Source organism: Crocodylus porosus, unplaced genomic scaffold (genome assembly GCF_001723895.1).
Source record: "Crocodylus porosus isolate Cpor-Errol unplaced genomic scaffold, CroPor_comp1, whole genome shotgun sequence".
Lineage (NCBI taxonomy): Eukaryota > Metazoa > Chordata > Crocodylia > Crocodylidae > Crocodylus > Crocodylus porosus.
In genome coordinates this window covers 19,976,296-19,995,880 of record NW_017728910.1, presented here as the reverse complement: position 1 = coordinate 19,995,880, position 19,585 = coordinate 19,976,296, and positions in this window count along the sequence as shown.

The following is a 19,585-nucleotide window of genomic DNA, read 5'->3' as shown; positions in this document are numbered from 1 at the left end:
CCTTCAAGAGCAAATTGGATGCTTATCTTGCTGGGATCCTATGACCCCAGCTGACTTCCTGCCCTTTGGGTGGGGGGCTGGACTCAATCTCCCGAGGTCCCTTCCAGCCCTAATGTCTATGAAATCTATAAAATATGCTAATCTTGTCTTTTAACATTTGGAGTAATCTGAGTTCTGAAGCGAGGGAACAAAATTGTGGTCTTCTGATTTGAAGAAAAAACACTGAAGTGTAGTATGTTTTATATAAAAGTATGTGTCATTATATCTTTTGAAAATCTCAGTTGATTGATCTATCTATAGATATATCTGTATAGATACTGATCTCTCTCTCTCTCTTTCCCTCTCTATATATATCCCAGCTCTGTGCACGTGTGTGGGTCTGTGTGTATATTTGCTACTAATGTACTGTGTGGCTCATTGTCCTTTTCATCTTACACCCATAAACACATATACATAATGTTAAAATGAAGATGACAAATAAATAATGAATCACAGTACATAAACATTTCTCAGTACCAGGACTGACAATTTCAGTATCTCATTGTCAGTATCTCAATATCAGTTTTTTCCTCCCTTTTATCCTTATTCAACTCCCTTTAAAATCAAGGGGACCTTTACTTTGGATCAACCCTATTTACAATACTGATTGCTTTCAGTGATATTTTACATATGGAATAAAAGGTTAGAGAGTCCATACGTATATTCAAGGTATCTCAAAGACCTAACAGGTAATCAATTGCCTTGGCCTACCCAGCATGTCACTGTATCACTGCAATACAAAAGGGCAGTATAAGTCTTCAGTAAAGTCAGCAAGAAGGTTATAATATGGCTTCTAGTTCTGATCTAATAGGGATTATGGAGACCTGGTGGGACTCCTCACATGACTGGAGTGTAGCCATAGAGGGCGATACCCTGCACAGAAGGGAATGAGTAGGGAAGAAAGGTGGATGTGTAGCTCTCTATGTGAGGGAGCAGTACACTTGCATTGCTTCCTGACTGGCCAAGTCAGACTGGTCGCATTGCTTTGAAGAACTGTCCCTAACTCAGGAGGTGCACGGGTCAACCAGAGGTAACACTCTCCTAGACTTGGTCTTGGCCAAAGGAGATGACCTTGTGACCAACTTGGGTAACCTGGGTGACAGCGACCATGAAACCATCACATTCACTGTCTGTCACAAGGCAGGCAAATTAGATAGCAGGGTTGAAGTTTTGGACTTCAAAAATACGAATTTCAACAAACTCAGGAAAATAGTAGGGGAAGTGCTGCAGGAGCAGGGACTAAAGGTAAAAGGAGTGCATGAAGAGTGGTTATTCCTTAAGGACACGATCCTTGAAGCACAAAAGAAGTCCATTCCCATATAGAGGAAAGGTGGCAGAAGGCTGGGAAGCTCTCTTGGCTAAATAGGGAAACCATGGTACTCTTGGAAAAGAAGAAAGAGGTGTACAAACACTGGAAGCTTGGGACTACACAACAATGGCCCGCACTTGAAAAGAGCAGATTAGGAAGGCTAAGGCGGTGACTGAAGTTAAATTAGCAACTGAAATCAAGGACAAAAAGAAGCCCATCTTTAGTTATGTAGGGAACAAAAGAAAAACAAATGGGAGTGTGGGACCATTGCTCAACAACTCAGGACAGCTGGTTACTGATACTCAGGAGAAAACTGAACTCCTAAATGACTACTTCCCTTTGGTATTTCACTGGACCAAGGGGAAAATCATGCTAGATAAGGTGCAGAATGGGCATGGTAGGAATGACTGTCTTCCTACTATTTACGATGAAGTGGTGCGTGATCAATTAAAAAAATTAGACATCTGTAAGTCAGCAGGACTGAATAAACTCCATCTGAGAGTGCTGAAAGAGCTGGCTAAAGTCACTGTAGAACTCCTGGCGAACCTCTTCCAAAACTTGTGGCAATCCAGGGAAGTCCCTGAGGACTGGAAAAGGGCCACTGTTGTGCCCATCTTCAAGAACAGGAAGAGAGAGGACCTGAGCAACTATAGACCAATTAGCCTAACTTCTATCCCAGGGAAAATCCTGGAAAAATTCATTAAGAAGTCTATGTGAGATAGGCTTGCAGAAGGTAGGATTCTGAATGCCAGTCAGCACAACTTTGTCATGGGCAGGTCTTGTCTTACCACTTGCATCTCCTTCTCCAGGGAAAATTGGAGGACTGTGGGCTTAACTGCATGACAGCCAGGTGGGTAGGAAGCTGGCTGTGGGGTAGGACCCGAAGAGTTCTAATGAACGGATCTGTGTCCTCTTGGCAAGAAGTGGCCGGTGGTGTCCCACAGGGGTTGGTGCTTGCTCTTGTTCTTTTCAACATCTTTATCAATGATTTGGATGTGGGGGTGAAGAGGTCACTGGCCAAGTTTGCAGACAACACCAAGTTATGGGGGAGCATTGTCATGCTTGAAGATAGCTTGCAAATACAGGAGGACCTGGACAGGCTGACAAGTCAGGCGGATTGGAACCAGATGAAGTTCAAAACTGAGAAGTGTAGAGTGCTCCATATGGGGACAAACAATCCACAACATACTTACAGGTTCAGCTAAACTGACTAGCACCACAACTGAAAGGGACCTAGGGGTAATGGACCACAGTATGAATATGAGCCATCAGTGCAATGCTGCAGCCAGCAGGGCAAATAATACTTTGGCCTGCATCAATCAGTGCATCTCAACCAAAACCAAGAAAGTTATTCTAAGACCGCAGCTGGAGTACTTCATCCAGTTTTAGGCACCGCACCTCAACAAAGACATGGTAAAGCTTGAGAGACTCCAGATATGAGTCACTCGTATGATCAGGGACTTGCAAGACAAGCCATCCAAGGAAAGGCTGAGGGACCTGGGACTCTTCAGCCTAAAAAAAGAAGGCTGAGAGGGGACTTGGTAGCAGCTTACCACTATATTAGAGGAATATATCAAAGGCTCAGCAAACAACTGTTCACCAAGCCACCCTTAGGGAAAACCAGGAGTAATGGCCACAAATTCCTGTAAGACCGCTTCAGGCTTAACACTAGGAAAAACTTCTTCACAGTTCAAGTATCCAGACTGTGGAATAAGCTCCACAGTGCAATTACCACACAGGTGGTGCGATCACCTACCCTGGAAATCTTCAAGAGGAGACTGGACAGTCATCTCCCTGGGGTCACCTGACCCCAGTTGTCTTTCCTGTCTAGTGCAGGGGGCTGGACCCGACGATCTTGTGAGGTCCCTTCCAGCCCCTAATATGTATGAATCCCGTGGTTTTAGTGCTTGCTTAGCTCAGTTAATCTTGTTCTGAATAATGTTTTTGGTGTATTAAATGCAGTCAAAGATGAGGGGGTAAAATCTAGCCACTTTCTTGTCTCTCTTTTCTCTCTCACCCTTCTGTAAGATCCATAGTACAATGTCTTGCATGTCTGCTTATGTGATCAGATTAAAAAGGGGTTTAATGAAGCTACTTAAGTTAAAACAAAGATATTGTTTAATGAAAACTGTGAAAATAACCCTTTTCTTTTGGTCTCTGTTTTCCAATTACATCAATATTAAGTCCACAGAACCTCACACAAACCACTCCTTAGGCTACTCTTTTATTGTATTTGGTGCCAAATGCTCTAGGTCTTCTCTTTGCCATATTAAAAATGGTATTTTCTGATTCCACTGGTGCTTCATTACTTACCAAACTCCTTATTTGAACCCTAAAAAGTGTGGGTGCTTTAAACTACAATTTGCACTATGCTCCACAATTTTCCATGCTTACTGGTTCTAGCTCATCTCAGTGGGATAATACCTCCAGCACTGGGCTTTCCCCTGCTGTGAAGAACTGGTACTTCTAAAAGGAGCTCCTCTGCTCAGCATGTAAAATGTTAGTTAAGACAGTGGGAAAGAAATGGCATAGTGTCAAAAACAGAATACATTAAAACACTATCAAAAAGCAGGGCTGGAAGGAATTAATGGGACGAGCTGAAACACGGGAGAAGAGAAATGGAAAGGCAGAAAGAAAACAGGCAATGAAAAGAGGAAAAGATGAGAATAAGAATGGGAAGGGAATAGGGAACAGCAGAAGAAAGAGAAGAGGAAAAGGAAGAAACAGAAGACCAGAGAAAGGAATGGAGGCTTTGATGGGAGAAAGGAGAGTATGAGAAGATGTGAGAAAAGAGGAAAAGGGAACTTCTTAACTAAGATGAAAACCTGAAAGATGGAAAAGAAGAGGGAAGAAATTTCATATAGCAATTTGGGGTGGCGGGGAGGGAGGAGTGATTTGGTCAGGCTGGAGAAAAAGGGAATAAGAAGAGGGAAAGAGGAGGAGATGGATAATAGAAGAAACCCAAAAAGCCTTCAAATGCATAGGAATTTGTATGGGCAGTTATAGTCTAGTCATGTTTTGTCACTGTCTGATATCAGACTGACTCCTGGAACCCGTTAGTGATACAAGGGGCAAGATTCACAATTAAATCCAAAACTCTGGCACCAATTCATTCTGATGGCTGCCACTCAGCTGCAGCCTAATGTTGTAGGGACCTATGTTTCTGCTTGTGCAGACCACAACCATCCAAGTCTTGATATCACTTTGCTTCTTGGCCCCTAGCTCATGCCTCACCCCTGTTGGGAGATAGCAGTGTTTCCCTTATGCCCAATAGCTCAGAAGTTGGAAAAACCAAGGTTCAAATACATCTTCTGCCTGATTTGGAGCAGAAATTTGAATCCAAATCTCCAACTTCCTAGTAGATTGCCCTAACCAAAAAACTACCTGGTATTCTAGGATGATTCACTAAGTCTCCCACATTGAAGCTATTCCCTTCCGTATAAAATACTTAAATATTCATTGAGAAATGGCGCTTCAAGTCTTGGGCTCGGGTCTTGAAATCTGAGCAGACTGGTGGACCCCTGCACCCAGTAGAGACCTACCAAGTCAAATGGTATTCCACACGGGCAGAAGGGTGGGCCTGCAAAAGGCAGACAGCAAGACTGGGGACTTCAAAGGATTCCTGGGAACCTTTTCATGGAACTGTTCTGAATCTTACACAAACTGCATACTGTTATTTAAAACTGCACGGTTCCATCATTGCGTGCTATTTTCTTCTGAGTTAAAATAAGGCCACTGCTGAATTAGATACATACAGCTTCATAAAGATGAAATATGGAAGTTTAGCCACCCGTGTCTCTAAGGACAAGAACCCCTCCCTCCCCCATCCCCCCCCTCCAAATCCATAACCAGGAGCAATTTGTGTCTCCCTAGGAATAACAATTTGAATTACAAGTGCAGCAAGGGCTGCATCCTGCTGTAATTGAAACATTTCCCAAGTACACCTCTGCTTTTCAATTTCTGTAATTTTTCATTAGATCAAGAGTTGCTCATTTTTGTTAGCAGTAAAGAAATTCCAATTTGAACTGCCTTGTGTCTTCAATAGAAATTTTCCCAAAGTGCAGAAATAAAAATGTAAAACTTTGCTGTGTTTCATTACTTTTATTCTTTTGAACATTGCTTCTCTGAAAGCTCTGTGTGAAATTATTAGAAGACAGGTTTTGAAATGCTTGTAAAAGTAGATGCATATATAGGACTCAAAGGGTCTTATTTAAAAAAGAAATTTGCCAGTTACCCACATCTCTGGTTGGTTATGCCCATTCAAGGATACAGAATCCATCATTCGTATGATTATTTTTACATCTGAACTTTTTTTTTATACTAGATAGACTTGAAACTTTCAGGGTCATTTGCCCAGCATGCAGTTGAATGTCCTGTGCTATAGATTCCAATTAGCAAGACCATGTTCAATGGTCCTGTACCACCAATGCTGTCTAACTGCTTTCCACTTGGCTTTATATGTTTCTTCTTTGTTGCAGCTGCAACCAGGTCTATCTACTCTTTGATAGAAAAATTTCAATTACCCCAGGGAGAAGCTTTTAGCTTTATTAAGCATTGAAGTCTACACATTTGTTCTTCTCTTGAAGAGCAGTTCAAAAGAAGAGTTTCTGAGGAAGTAATCTGATAAATTAGGATAAGTCTTGTGGACTTTCACTGCTACTGTTTTTCTGTAATCTGAACCTAAGAATCTGCCAACTCAATATACCGGTAAGCATTTATTTAACACTTTTAGCCCCTGACAGATGTTTCTTACACTTCTTTACAAGTAAATGGCTCATCAGTGGTTTCTAAGGCTACTGTGTTCTTGGCATAAAATAGATGTCACAGAGGACCAGATAACTCAGACAGTTGGTGATAGGATTCAGAACTGTTTGGTAGTTATGTTCTTGTTTAGGTGAACAATGAAAGAAAATTGTTCCCATCTGCTGGCTTTTTGCTGGCCATCAGAATAAACTGGTGGTGTCTGATCTTAGCTGATGTGTGTCCACGTCACCAAAATTAATGTTAATCATCTCAGGAGACAAATCAGGGACTGGATACAAATACTGGCTCGGCTTCACACAGTGGGCCTCCCGGGACAACATGGTAGCAAAGTGACATAAGAGAAAGCTTTCACTACTGTTGTTGTTAGCCATATCTCTTCTAGAGATAAAGAAGTTTCCTTTTCTAACGCCATCAATCTTGCATGTTTCCTCATCAGTGGATTCATTCATGTAAATAAATACGGCTGTCACTTTTGCTTTTTAGTGTTTGAAAATTCCACATAAGTTTCACATCAGTGATTTGAAGCAGAATCCTTCATTATTGTCTCTATCTTGCAAATTAATTTATTGTTACATTTGAAGTCCTAAATGCCTCTTGAGAGAGCTGAATATATAGATAGTCTAACACTCTAGCCATAAAGAGCAAACACGAGAGTTACAAATGTAAAGAAGATAATCTCGTCGTCGTATGAAAACCCCCGTCATTCTTGCTTTACTGTCCTTAAGTTTCACATGGAACGGTGCTTTTTTTGTGCTTTCAGAACGTTTCAGTTCTTCTTAACTCATCTTGTTCTGAGTAGCTGGTGAAAGACAGCATATCAGAACGAATCTGAGTAAAGGGTATAATTAGGTAGTATCAGTATCACCAAACTAGACAGAACAAAACCACAGTTCTTAAAATGAATATATTCTGTTAGGGTTCCTCAAGAAAGCATGTGGAGGGCAGAGACCTATAACAGAGGGCAGGTTTTTAATAAAACGAGCATCACACATGTATTTGGATTTTTGGAGCCCTCTTATCTGCATGCGTAGGGGCTAGAGGCTGGCAGTTTCAAACACGGCTGATAGAAAATACAGAAGTAATTCGTGTCTGGCCAAAACAATACCTTTCCTAACTTATTTACTAGTCTACCATGCTATACCAGCTTGGAGCACTCTCCAAACTGTTGCAAGGATTCACTCCAGTGCACAAATCCAGCATAAAGCATATCTGCAATTTAGCTCCCATAATGCTTATGCTGTTCCTTTGCATATGGATGAATTCTACCCTTTAGTACCAGTTCAACTCACTGCAAAAATCTCCTCCGAAAGCAAATAAAGAAAAGGATAAACCCAAAGCTGTTTGTTTTACCTTTATCAACTATTTTGAAAAACACTATTTCATGATTGTGTTTTAAAGCTAAAGGTAAATAATTAAGAACATATAGATGAGTGCTACACTGAAATCCACATAGAGATCCACCTACAGGCATCAGTTTTGGCTTCTTCTGATAAAATTAAATTATTAATCTTAAATAAACTTTTAAAAAGTGATTCTGCCCTGCAAAGTAACTGTAAAAATGACATTGTGACATCCTGGGGTTGTGCCATGCAAGGCTAACAGGAACAAAAAGCAATAAAAACATATTTTTGTCTCACAAACCAGTAGAGAAGACTGTGAATGCACAGAGCACGTAGAGCTGTTAAATGCTGTTCAATGCTGTACCTACCTACTCCCTTAAGGTATGTGCCAAGTTTTATTTCTATCCTCTCAGTTTTAAATACCCTCTCATAAACTTAAAAGCCATTGCTGATTTTCTTGCCAGTTTTGTCAGAGATGTTTGCTCTTGTGTTTCTCAGGAATACACCAGACCACGTATATGCTTCATTTTCACATTTCCTCTTTTAGCTATCACTGCCAGCAATGATATCAATGCAGCCCTGCCAGTTGCAATTTATTAGCTAGCTGCAATTATTTAGCTAGCTTGTGCTCTTTCTGGTGGTTAATGCTGCAGCAAGAAACCAAAAAATATTTTAAAATACTTCATTAACAAGGTTTGTCTAACTGGGTTTCAGTTTATAAGCAACAAATAGATCTAAAAATAATTCTTATTTAGAATGTGAAACTCAGTCCCCACTGGATTTATGACCATGTTAAATTACCATGAATACCATCTGGGGACAGAACTATCTGATAGTACCTTTTCTGAAACAAGGTGACAGTCTACACACGTCCTGGAATACAGGGTCATTGTGACGAGTCACACAAGGCTTAGGTGCTCAAACCACATTTTAATAGTCAAGGTGATTATTAATGAGTCATTCTGGCTGCTGAAACAGGTGGCTTTAGGACAGATGAAGTATTGGAGCAAAATCCTATCAGATCCAAGCATAGGAAGGAAGCTGGGTTGTTGATTTTGAATTACCAATAGATCAAAACTTTAGGAAGGAGGTGAATATTATGGACACTAACTCAGGGTCTGTGTGCTCAGCTGAAGAGTGCAACCCACTCACACCAGATGACTTTAATAAAAGACAAATGTTGACCTGTTTGGGGGTTTTCTTCTAACTCTGGCACCAAAATTAGGCAGCATAATCCATATTACTCCAGCCAGGCTCCTAAGTAAGTATTCTTGTTGGCAGAACCAGTAGCAATAATTGGAATTAGTGGAATTGTGGACTCTCATCTCTGAAAACCAGAGTATTTATGAAAGTGACAGCCCAAATCTGAAAAAAAAAATGGCCATGTCCCTATAATTTTAAAAGGTTGACAGTGCAAATCAGACAAACTGCTCTGGACAGGTATCTCTTAGAGTAGCTTGTGTTGTAATGGATAGAGGTCCGCAGTTTCTTGATATGTCTGTTCTCAGGCTTCACAGAAGAAACTGAGGAAAAATGTAAAAGGAGACAGGTTGGGTGCAGCGTGTTGGGTCAGAGAGGGCAATCTAGCCAGAGAAAGCAGCATAGAAGGCGGCATGAGGACGAGTTAGAAAAGTAGAGTTGAGACTAAGTGGTACTGCCATGGTGGCCAGGCACACAGGAGGAAATGAGAGCAATTACAGTGCATAGAACCTGGCACAGAGGGGCTGTCTGTAAGGATTATCCTGGGGGAGATGAATGGGAGGTTATCTTCATAGGTGAATGATACTCACTGCACCTGTAAGCTACATAACAGGTCAGACAAGGACTCCAGAAGATACCTTGGCTGAACCACAGGGCATCTTGTAATATCAGCAAGATCATGGTCTCAGCCACGGTGCACCTAAGTAAGGTAGACATCAGCCCTTGCCTTTACCCCAGCACCCCAAAGGAGATTTACAGTGGGAAAAAGCGAATTTAATTTTGCCTCCTTGTGGGAACGCATTAGATTCTTTAAATTCCATGATTACAAACATTGTCAGCTGAAGAAAATTACACATAGGCTCTACAATCTTTATTTTGAGGGAGCGCAGACACTCTCTGCCGCCTGTTCTGCTCTGGCATAGTGTTTTCACCCACCTGATACTTTCATGGGTGGATCTAGGATTTTGAAAAGGGGGGTGAAGATAGTGTGGTGCCTCATCGCACAAATCACAACACACATTTTTCTCCACTTAATAGAAACTATATACTCTATTAGTATACTAGGGGCCTAAGGCTATATTCAGTTTAAGAACAAAACAAAACAAATATAACTTTACTCAAAAGTGCATTACATTGCAATATTATATATGAAATATAAAAGACTACAACCTAGGCAAAAAAGCAAGTTATGGGGAAATGTGGTCATGCTTGAAAATAGGCTACAGATACAAGTGGACCTAGACAGGCCGGCAAATTGGGCAGATTAGAACCAGATGAAGTTCAAGACTGAGAAATGTAGAGTGCTCCATCTGGGGACGAACAATCCCCAACATACTTACAGGCTCGGTGGCACCAAATTGACTAGTACCACGACTGAAAGGGACCTAAGGGTAATAACAGTATGCACATGAACTGTCAGTGCGATGCTGTAGCCAGCAGGGCATACAATACTCTGGCGTGCATCAACTGATGTATCTCAAGCAAAACCAAGGGAGTAATTCTTCTGCTTTACTCAGCATGGGTGAGACTGCAGCTGGAGTACTGCGTCCAGTTTTGGGCACCGCACTTCAACAAGGATGTGGAAAAGCTTGAGAGAGTCCATAGAAGAGCCACCCATATGTTCAGAAATTTGCAAGGCAAGTCATACGAGGAAAGGCTGAGGGACTTGGGACCCTTCAGCCTAAAAAAGAGAAGGCTGAGAAAGGACATGGTAGCAGCTTACCACTACATCAGGGGAATACATCAAGGGTTCGGTGAACTGTTCACCAGGGCACCCTTGGGGAAAATCAGGAGTAATGGGTGAAAACTCCTGGAAGACCACTTCAGGCTCAACTACAGGAAAAACTTCTTCACAGTCAGGGTGTCCAGACTGTGGAATAAGCTCCCTCCAGAGGTGGTGCGGGCACCTACCCGGAAATCTTCAAGAGGAGACTAGACTGTCACCTCCCTGGGGTCACCTGACCCCAGTTGTCTTTCCTGCCTAGTGCAGGGGGCTGGACCTGATGATCTACAAGGTCCCTTCCAGCCCCTAATGATAGATGAATCTATGAAAAATAATCAAAATATGTCGTTTCATTAGTCTTGTAGTCTTTGAAATTAAATATACATCTGTTTCTTAGCTTCATAAAACACAATCTAACCTTCATGAGTGTCTTGATAGTGCTTCCAACAGTCCACTGACAGCTATTTCCACACCAAGTTAATGTTTTTAGCTATAGCTAAAAATAGTCGGTAGGACTGTAAAATAAGAGAAGCTAGTAGACCACAGAAGGAAGGATAGCTTGATTAGGGGAACATCAAGAACACTGACAAGGAGAGAAGGCTGTTAATAACTTATAAGGCACATAAAACAGGCACCCAATTTGTCAAGTAATTCTCACTGATTTACTGTGTATTATTTGTGTCTGAGTTCTTGCAGGGTGAGAGAGTTAGGACTCAAAATGTAGACAAGATACTTTACTAAAAACATTTTCTTGCAAATCTCTTGTAATCTTATTTGACCTTTTAAAGCTTGTTTGTATCAGGTGGGGAACATCCAGGCAGTGGCCAGACAACAGAGACAGCAGCAGCACAGGGACTGAGAAGATATCCTCAAGGAGAGGCTGGTCAGGCGGCCCTTGTCTGGCAGGATATATTGCTGACAACAACACCTAGTGATTTGTTGTGAAATAAATTCAGTTTTTTACACTTTAAATCTGTGTCTGGCTACAGGGGCATGCGGTGTTGTGGACAGGGGGACAGAAGGGAGGATGGTCAGGGGAAGGGGGAGGAAAACTGGACTGGGGTTTGCTGCTTCCTGACTGTGAGTGGTTTGGGGGAGGGGGACATTATGCACCATCACCCTTGTCTGAGTCTCCCCCTGCACACACGGGTGAGAAGGAAGGATAACTACATTATAGCTCTAGGCGAGCTAGGCAGGTGGGGGACCAAGCCAAATAGGAACCTGCGTTGTGAAAAATATTCCAAAAACATTTATAAAACAACACACCTCCAAAAGCTGTATGTGGCACTACACAATCACACTGATGGTGTATCTGGGCAGGGAACAGGAAGACTGCAACCGGAGCCCCCATTGGAAACTATACAAAGATCAACGAGCTTGGGAATGCTGGGAAATGTAGTCCGAAAAAAAGAGCCAAAAGAGCTCACCAGCACCAACACTGACAGCAATCACCAGTCAACCGGGTGGCAACAAACACTCACCCAACTACCCACCCACCTGCTACTCTAGATCATAGCAGTTATCACAGCAGCCACAGTAAATGAAAAAAACACATAACTGTAACATGGTGGGATGGGAAGGGAAAGGAATGGGAGGGGAGGATTCACGCGGCTCGTCTTTGGGATTGGGCTCGTGTACTGACGGCGAGAGAGCAGACCGACAGAGCATAGGCGGGTGCAAGTGACAAGGATTCCAGGGTGACCATGACCGCACCCAGGGGAGACTCCCAGCGAGAGTCAGGACTGCTCAGTGAGAGTCTGGGGGCAGGGACTGGGGAGCCCAGGGTGTTTACATGTGCCCCCGGCTGTAATACATTAGGAAAGACTTTCTAGGGGGTTAACTGGTATCTGACTCCTCCTACTGAAGTCTGCAGGGAATGACACACTAGGCTTAACTCGCTCCAAAGCACTGCTCATGCAAACATGAACATTGTGTTTTGCCAACAAAAATGCACTGCACTGCACTTGGTCCCAGCTGACTTCCTGCCTGTGGCAGGGGGCTCGACCCGATGATTTCATGAGGTCCCTTCCAGCCTCTAATGTCTATGAAATCTATGGAAAAAAGGCACATTAAAATTTTCAAGTGCTCTACATTAACGCTCTGTCATCTATACATGCCCCTGGATTGGCCCACATCTTTACTGCTTTCATGCGGTTGTGCTCCCCTGAGTAGTGTGGAACTCTCTTTTGGGTGTCTAACACGGGGACTGGTAATGTTTTTGGGCCAAGTGCCAAAAAAACCTGCAACTTCGACTTGGAAAATGTTGGCGTGCCTGGGTGGATGGCAGGGGAGCCAGGAGGGGCCCAATCCTTGTTGTGACAGCACAGCTCTGGCCCTCCCCTAGGGGCACATGCAGCCCCAGCTGGGCTGGGGCTCTAGACCCCAGTGCAGCCACATGGCTGCCTGCTGCAAGCAACTCTTGGTCAGGCTCCAGCCGTCTGCCATAGCCCCGTGGCTGCTCACAGCAGGGCTTGCCACCTGCTGCAAGCAGCCTGGGCTCTGGGCAGGCTCCTGCCACCTGCCACGAAGCCCGGGCTGCTCACAGCACAGCTTCCAGCCTCCCCACCACCTGCTATGGGCAGCCCGGGCTCTCTGGCTGGCTGCAGGGGCCTGCCTAGAGCCAGAGCCAGCAGAGGTATGCCGAGCAAAATGTCTTCATGTGCCATGCTCTGGCACTCATGCCAGGGTTGCCAACCCCTAGCCTAACCCCTTGGCCACAGCAATAATACAAATATACCTGACACATACTCACAACAGCACACTTGAAATGCTTAAATAACTCTTAAAGGGGACTACATATGGGTGTAAAGTTTTCTGCATGGAACTTTATTCCCACCTGGCAGGAAGTGGTTGATATCCAGACTGGAAAGAGTGTTTTGGGGTTGCCGATGCCTTTTCTTCTAATCAGTATATTGCCAGGATCAGCATAAGCAAAGGATGTGAAGTGCAGTCGTTTGACCCTTACCTCAACCTCTCATATTCACGATTCAGAAGCCCTGTTGCTGACCTAGCACCTAGAATAGTTGTTATTTAAAGAGATATGGAATTAAAATTAATTTTAATCTTTTAATTTAAATCTAAGAACTTCTCTTTACTGATCAATCTCCTGTAGTTCAGATGAAAAGAATACTGAGTGGGAAATATGCAAAAGTTTAATAATATTATTTGCATAGACAGAAAAGACACGGCATAATTATTATTGTCTTCCCATGAGAAACCTGTACTTATCTCAGGAAAAGGAAGAGGAGATGCATGGTCTATGGCAAACAGTGTGCAGACATGGCTGTCAGGAGACCAGTACCTTATTCCCAGCCATAAAGATGTTGATAGACTTTTACATACTGTGACTAAGTTTCACCATAAGTCTAACAAGGATAGTATTTGCTCATTTCCGCAGAATGCCTTGAGATTTTATATGGAACTGTTAAGATATGTTATGAGCTCTGAGTGATTTGCCTCTTATTTTACCTGGTGTTTCACAATTTATGGTTTTCTCTTACCCTGGGACTGGCAGATGAAGGTTTTGAGAGCAGTGCCCTACGTCACCTGCTAGGAGGTGCACGTCAGCTCAGCAGGGGCTGGGTAGGGGTAGGAGCAGGGTAGCTATTCCACCTCACCCTCCCACTCCCTGCAGCCACCCACCAATGGACCTGGATGCATTGGGCCGGGAATCGTGCACAGAAGAAGCTTGAGGAAGACAACCTTCCTTCCCAGCTCCTGTTGGCACAATACAGTTTTGTCCCTTTCTTTGGGCTGAGTCTTAAAAGCACAGACTAGCTAATTCAGGACCCATTCGGCCTACTCGGCATATATGAGGAATATATAAATAGCAATGCCATGTTTCTATTATTATTTGAGGCGGGCTTTATCCAAAGTCTATTGGTGTCCACAGTGGGCTTTGGCTCAGTGAATATCTCCTTGCTATCTTTCTGATGGATCTAGATCCTAAGCCAAAAACCTCAGGGGACAGTATGACAGGAAGTGTTTGCAATAGAAAAAAACAGGAACAAATTCATACTAGCACTGATGCTTATGGACCTTACAGCACATTAATGTTTAACCACTCTGATGCACCAAATTCCTTTCTTAACCCAGTTTAATCAATTTATGATCAAAAGTGAAACAGGAAAAAAATCAATTCTGCCTTTAAAAGTCTGCAACTTTTGTCCCCCCAAAATTAAAACCTGTTGTATGTTTGATTATGGGGTGAATATGGATGAACACACACCATTTTTTCTGAAATTTGTTCCACTACTGCCATCTAGAGTACATAAATAGTAAACTAACAAGACTCCATCAAATGCATTTAATTAATGGATGTTTGTGTTAACATCTAGCAAATATAATCATTCATTTTCCTTTATTTTATTCCACTGCTGCCATCTAGAGTTAAAGAAGATATATACTCCTTCTCTAACTATACCTACTCAATTAATACATATTTGTACTTGCCGTAGGTGGTAGTTTGCATGTCTGGTATTTTCTCATTCCCTGACATCTGTCTCTCAGTCCTCAATGGCAGTTTTACCTGAGTAAGGACAGCAAGATTTCATTCTAAAATAATATCATGGCAAAGTCAAATATTTAATCTCTTTTTAAAAATGAAAAAAAAAAAAATGTTGCAAAATGTTGTTACGGCGCACAGAACTGGAGCCAAGCCTGGGGTCTGTAAATAGATTAATGAACCCAATTAGAAGAAGAAAAAGACTACACAGCATTAAATTGGTATGAGATTCTACAGCAACTAACACATGTGACCTCTTAGAGCAGCTGAAGCTGCAACACTGTTCTCCTTTGATGCCTGGTAGTAATTGTGTGGTTTTCAGAAGAAATCCTAGGCACCCCTCTTCCTTTTACACATTTAATTCTTGCATAGCTTTGGACTAGGGGTGTCGAACTTGCTGGGCCCCATGGGTCAGATCTAGACCATGGGGCTTCTCGCAGGCTGGACGACACACCAGTGGCAGCATTAGAGCCACTGTTTCCCTGCAGCTCTGGCACCCAGAGAATTAACTCCACTTCCCCCCACCCCCTTTTGCCCTGTCACTGATTTTATTTGCCAGAGGCCACTAAAAACCCTGATTTCAGCATCGGGTAAGGCAGGGGGGGTGAGCATCATTAACTCCTGGGATTCCAGAGCTGTCCCAAAACAGTAGGGATTAAAGCTGCTGTCACAGGGGTCCTGGCAGCCAAAGCAATGAGCCTTGTGGGCCAAATCGGATCTCTGGGGGGTGGTCCAGCCTGCAAGAAGTCCTGCAGGCCATATGACCCACCTCTGTGGGCTGTATGTTTGACAGCCATGATTTGGATGGCTGCACTAAATGGCAACATCCTTTAAGATCAAACAGCCTCCTTCGGTTCTCTACCTGCATTGTGCTTTCTTCCTTTGTGAAGCACTTTTTGCTGATTTAATCACTCTAATAATCTTGTTGCCCCTTCTACAGCTCTTCTGCAAACACTCAGATTGTCATTTCCAAGGCGAAGAAGAGCACATTCTAGCCTCTTGCTGTAGTGACTCAAAACTGAAAAATGTAATGCACAGGGCTTGTTTCATACTGTGACAGGACAGGAACTTGGGGTCGCCGCGCTCCCCCTTAGTTACCCTCTCCACCACACCAAGCTGCCTATCCAGACCTCGCAATCTCGCCTGCCTTGTCTTTGGTCTTAGTGTATTATGGGAAGGCTACCTTTAGTCTTCCTGCCCACGGTTCTCCTGTCCTATACTGGGCCCGTTTTCCGGAATGGGGTTCAAGTGCACCCCAGCCTTATGGGCTCTGCGTGGCTCCAACCACCCCTGTACCACGCCCCAAGTCTTGCGGGTGTACTGGATGTTCTTCGGTCTTATTGGATACCTTCTCACACTGCCTGCCCTCTCTCTCAGGGCTTGTCGCACTGCCCACTCTCTGGGGGCTGGGGCATCCAGTCTGTCGTGGGTCCCCTATGAGGCCTCCTCCATCCCCTTATAGCCTCACCCGGCCCTCCAGTCTTACAACAACAACAAAACAATAACACGAGCCCCTGGGCTATAACATAAAGCTAAACCGCTCGGCTAACCTCCTTTGAGTCACCTTCTGCGGGTGCTCCATCCTTCACTAGCATAACCGACTGCTCGTGTTCAGGCCTTCCCCCTTTGCTTAGTCAGGCACCACTGCTTCTCCTTGGCTGCCAGCCGAGAACCGCACTGTCGGCCTCCGGCCTGTGCCTTATAGGAGTCAACCCTGCCCCCAGTCAGCTGACTCAACAGGTGTGGGCCCATAGCTCCTCCCGGTTGCCATTCCTGCTCTTCAAGTAGCAGGCACCTCGGTGCCCTGCTACACATACCTTCAGTGGCAGATTTGATGAAAAAGTCCTTGCTCTGGATTTTGTCCACTGAACTTTCTCAAGATGCTTGTACTTGTTGCCTGGATGCTAACAAATCTTCTACTCATGACCTGCAGTTACTTGTCTTTTTCCTTCCACCTTTCCATGGAAAAAAGTACTGCCCTTCTCTCTTTGGAAGAACAGCAGCTCCCCCTTCTCCGGTTCTGATCATGGCACCTGTCACAATGGCCCTGTCATAGTAACATTAACAGAGCAGCAAAAAGTACCTCCCTGCAATCTCCAGCTATCTGACAGCAGAAAGACAATGGACAGCATACAGCTGACTGAGTGAAGCAACTCAGACTGATGGCATTTCTCCATTTGGTCATAATGTGAAAACTTTCTAATGCCACGTTCCATCAATTCCAAAAAAGTCCAAAAATGTTCTACACAAATAAACAGATCCCCGTGCATTTCGATTCTGGCACCTGGTGCTCAGAATCAACAGTTTCAAGTGGGTCTATAATGGTTCACCAATCAAAGCCATTAATAGCTTGCAACATGACAGTCCATCTCAGCTCTTTCTACCCCTCCAGTGTGCTGATACCCTTCACTCGGAGGTAGAAAGAAAAGAATAATGATGGGAGAAAACAGAGATCGACACAGGCACCTGGGACGGGGAGAAAGAATGAAGAAGGTCAGTCACATGTAGGGAAGGAGACATGGAGGTCACATGCAGAGGCTCTGGCTTGGGTAGAGTGGCCATCATAGAGGACATTCAGGTTTTTTGGTACTTTGTCCTCTGTCCTCTATTGATACAAAACCTGACGCCTACTTTTCTCTTGAAGAGAAAATAGAGGACATAAAGGCACCGGGTTTGATATCAATAGAGGACAGAGGACAACTGGACTGTCCTCTATGATGGCCACCATAGGCTTGGGCCAGAGGAGGAAATGGAGAGAAACGAAGAACCCATCTTGCAGGCATTAGGAGGGCACACAGAGCCCATGACATGAAGGAGAAGGTGACGGGTGGAAGAGCAGGGATGCCTGCAAGTGGGGGAGGAAGGGAGAGTGGCACGGGGGAGAGGGTCAGGAATGAAGGAAAGAATAAGCCCCTTGCATGGGCAACGAGTTCAGCCTAAAGAAGTGACAGAGTATATAATGCTGTAATGTTTGGGAGGTAGCAGGGATTTCTTTCCATGTTAAGTTACAAGGACAAAACATTTCCATTTGATGTTTAGGAGTCTGTATGAAGCCTTTGTAATAAAGGTTTGATGCAGAAAAGTGCTGGTAACAGACTGCTGTTTATCCCTACCCTGAGTTGCATAGGGATCAGGGCAAAATGAACTTTAGCGCAGCTGCACAAAAGGGAGCAATAGCCGCAAACACCAATACCTGTTGTACTGGCAATAGCCTTTTGGCTTATCCCCCCTGAGATTTGCTTAAATAGCCTCTACTCCCCCTGTAGAACAGATTCGCAAAAATGACTCTGAGGTACAACTTTGGCAAATACAAAGTAGCTGTTTCCTTGGCTGACTCCCAGCGAGACTCCCTGAAAGCTAACATTTTCACTCCCCTCTGAAATGAGGGCATTAGTCAGAGGGCTTCTGCTCTAGCTGTCTGGCATATACTAATTTTGCAATTACTTCAAGGCTGAACATCTTTGGCTCAAGAAGCCTGTTGGCAACAGGTCGTCCCTACTTGTGACCAGAAATCTCAGAACTGGTGATCCGAACAAACATGCTGATCTTTTCAAACTAAGAAAAGAGTTTTTGTTGTTGCACTTGGTTTAATGAAGTTCGTTGCTATTTATGTTGATTTTTCTACAAAACCCTCTGACAGTAAGAGTCAGTCCTTTTATGTTTGAATGAATATATCAGAAAACTGCCAAACTGAGGTAATTGCAACTTTGGAGCCATCAAGAGGTAAGCTCATCTGGAATCCTGTCTAACCACATCCAGATTTATAAAATATGTTAGGCCTCTATTATTCAACAAATTGTGCAACAGCTCAATATTTTTTAAAGGAATAGTTTAGAACAATTAAAATTTGCCAGTAAAATAGGTCCCACTGGCCTCCTCTTCAGAAAATAGGGGTTGATCAAAAAATAATGTTTTAAAATTTTCATTTTTGATAATTTTGTTTCCCATTTTCAGAAGATGATTTCAGGGGAAAGCCTCTATGGACATTTTTCATTTTGAAATGAAATGCCTCCCTTTTTGTTTTCCAAGGAGAAAATTAGAACATAGAAGGCACGTCTACATGTGTGCTTTAATGTGCATTAGCCTATTTTAGGCTAGAGAAAGACATTACACATAAACTGGTTTAAATTATTAGAAACTGGCCTAAACCTGTAACAGAACAGACGTTCAGGGCACATAAACCAGTTTGAAAATGGCTGAAACTGGTTTGAGATAAACCTGGTTGAATGTACTATCACATGTAATGGATCTGGGTCAAACCAGTTTATGCAATGTTTGTCCTAGACCCCTTCCTGGTTTATCTTAAACCAGAGTCCCCCAGCATCCCAGATGTTTTGCAGCTCTGGGCAGGGATCTCAGCTCCACAGTAGACCTGGCCCCGCCCCTCTGCCTGGCTTCCCACTGCCCCCCTCTGCCACTCCCTGCTCAAGCAGGGATCTCCCCCTCCCTTTTCCCACAGCACGGACTGTATCCAGCATGTGGTATGCTAGCTAATGCTGACAGGTGTCTGTATAAGGCAGGTAGGACAGTGTTCACTTAGGGTTTTTTGGAGCTAATCAAAAAGTCAGCTGGTACTACCCCGTCATTTCTTCCTTGAGAAAAGTTGTTTAAGAAGAGCTTGAACTAATGAGAGAAGCTTTTGTTTTCTTGGTGGGGTGCTAAATGCTGTGTTATGAACTCCCTGCTGGCTCCCCTGCCAGGTTAGG